Raw genomic sequence first — 2,754 nt, forward strand, 5'->3', positions numbered from 1 at the left:
TTGCGACGGTCCCTGCAAGCAGCAAATAAAACGATTTCTGGCTGGGTGATCGCCATCCTCTTTACTGGCACAAATGCAGTACTCAGCACTGTGGGGGGGGGGGGGGGGGGGAGAGGAGAGAGGGGGGGGGGGAGAGGAGAGGGGTATAGAGGGTGGAGAGGAGATGGGAGAGAGAGGAGGAGAGGGGAGAGGGGGGGGAAGGGGAGAGGGGGAGGGGGGGGAGGGAGGATGGGAGGGGAGAGAGAGGAGAGGGGAGGAGAGAGGAGAGGAGATGAGGGAGAGTAGAGAGGATATGGGGTGGGGAGAGGAGGAGGAGGGAGAGGGGAGGGGGGGGAGGGTGGGGTGGGGAGGAGAGAGGGGGGAGGAGAGGGTGAGGAGGGGGAGGGGAGGGGGTGGAGGGGGAGAGGGAGGGAGAGGGGGAGTGGGGGGTGAGGAGTGGGGGTGAGGAGGGTGGGGAGAGGGGAAGGGGGGAGAGGGAGGGGTGGGGAAGAGGCACCTTTACGGATGCACATACACACTGTAAGTAACCAGGGTTGTGGAAATCAAGAACCAGAGGACATACTGTAGGGTTTGGGGTGAGAGGGGCAAGGTTTAACAGGAACCAAAGGGGCAACATTTCCACTCGGAGGGTGGTGGGGACATGGATCGAGCTGCCAGGGGAGGTAGTTGAGGCAGGTACAATATCAGCTTTTAAACACACCTGGACAGGTACATGGATAGGATAGTATCAGAGGGAGACACAAGGAACTGCAGATGCTGGTTTACAAAAAAAAAACACAAAGCTGTGCTGGAGTAACTCAGCGGGACAGGCAGCATCTCTGGAGAGAAGGAATGGGTGACGTTTTGGGTCGAGACCCTCCTTCAAACGTCACCCATCCAAGTTCTCCCGAGACGCTGCCAGACCTGCCGAGTTACTCCAGCACTCTGTGTCTTTTCTTGCAAAGCAGCACCTGCAGTTCCTTGTGTGTCCCAACATGGGCAAATATCTGGAGGCAAATAGGTCCGTTAACTGGGGCACCTTGGTCGGCACGGGCACGTTGGGCCGAAGGGCCTTGTCCCCGACTCCATGCCTCTGAATGAGACCCGCTTTAACAGGGCAAGGAGGTCCATGTAACTGTGTTGGCGGGCACGCTGGGTGGAGAAAGGTCCTGCAGAAGGATTTGCGGCCCCGATTCCCAAACGCCGAGTGGGAATATTATCCCGGGAATGGGCTCCAGGGTTGGGAAGAGCAGGGGGGGGGAGGGGGAGGGTGTGTTGAACACACTTCAACCAGGAGTAACAACACTGCTACACTAGCTGAGGCTGACATACAAACATCTCTATATCATACATATGTACATATCTTACATGTTTATATAAATTAAATTGTGCAAATAAGCTTCAATAATTCATAGGTTTCATAAGGAGGTTGGGGGGGGGGGAGAGGGAGAAGGGGAGGGGAGGGGGGGTTGGGTTTTTAGAGATATCTACAAGGTTCAGTTGACTTTGGGATCATTCAACGTTCGATACACAAACAGTTATCTTACAACATTAAACCGTAACCGCGGACTTTGACTGTGTTTGGAGCGGTCCTCATTGCACCAGGGGTCAACAGGATAGGGGCCTGGATGTAGAGAGGCTGCTTCCACCAGCGGGAGAGTGCTCGGAATCAAAGGACGCACCTTTGAGGAAGGAGATGAGGAGGAATTTCTTTAGTCGGGTGGTGGTGAACCTGTGGAATTCTTGGCCACAGACGGCTGTGGAGGCCAAGTCGGTGGATATTTTTAAGGCAGAGATAGATAGATTCCTGATTAGTACGGGTGTCAGGGGTTGTGGGGGGAAGGCAGGAGAATGGGGTTAGGAGGGCGAGATAGGTCAGCCATGATTGAATGGCGGAGTAGACTTGATGGGCCGAATGGCCTAATTCTGGTCCTATCACATGAACTTATTCAAGCTGGAAAGGGTGCAGAGAAGATTCACGAGGATGTTGCCAGGACTCGCGGGGTAGACTTGATGGGCTGAATGGCCTAATTCTGCTCCTAGACATGAAAAATATCTGGGACACATATCCATTGACTTGGCCTCCACAGCCGTCTGTGGCAGTAAATTCCACAGATTCACCACCCTCTGACTAAAGAAATTCCTCCTCATCTCCTTTCTAAAGGGACGTCCTTTTATTACGAGGCTGTGCCCTCTGGCCCTAGACTCTCCCACTAGTGGAACCATCCTCTCCACATCCACTCTATCCAGGCCTTTCACTATTCTGTATGTTTCCATGAGGCCCCCCCCTCACTTCAGGAACGTTCGATGGATGTCGGCCTGGTCAACAATGGTCGCCCTTCACCGGAAGTAAACACTGATTCCATATTTATCATGCCGGCAGAAGCTGGGATTCCAACTTGGATTCTAACTGTGGCGTCCGCTCACAAAGACACCCCTGAGTTTCGTTTAGTTTAGAGTTTACAGCGCGGGAACAGGCCCTTCGGCCCATCGAGTGTACACCGACCAACGACCCCCGCACAATAACATTATCCTACACACACTGGGGACAATTTACACTTACACCAAGCCGAATCACCTACAAACCTGCACCTATTTGGAGTGCGGGAGGAAACACACGCAGGTCACGGGGAGATCGTACAAACTCCGTACAGACAGCACCCCGGGTCTCCGGCGCTGCAAGCGGTGTAAGACAGCAATTCTACCGCTGCGCCACCGTGCTACCCTGTCTTTAGGACCCCTTCCCCCCCCACCTCCACCCGCCCAGGGGGGTCT

The sequence above is a fragment of the Leucoraja erinacea genome, chromosome 23 (genome assembly GCF_028641065.1).
Source record: "Leucoraja erinacea ecotype New England chromosome 23, Leri_hhj_1, whole genome shotgun sequence".
NCBI lineage: Eukaryota > Metazoa > Chordata > Chondrichthyes > Rajiformes > Rajidae > Leucoraja > Leucoraja erinaceus.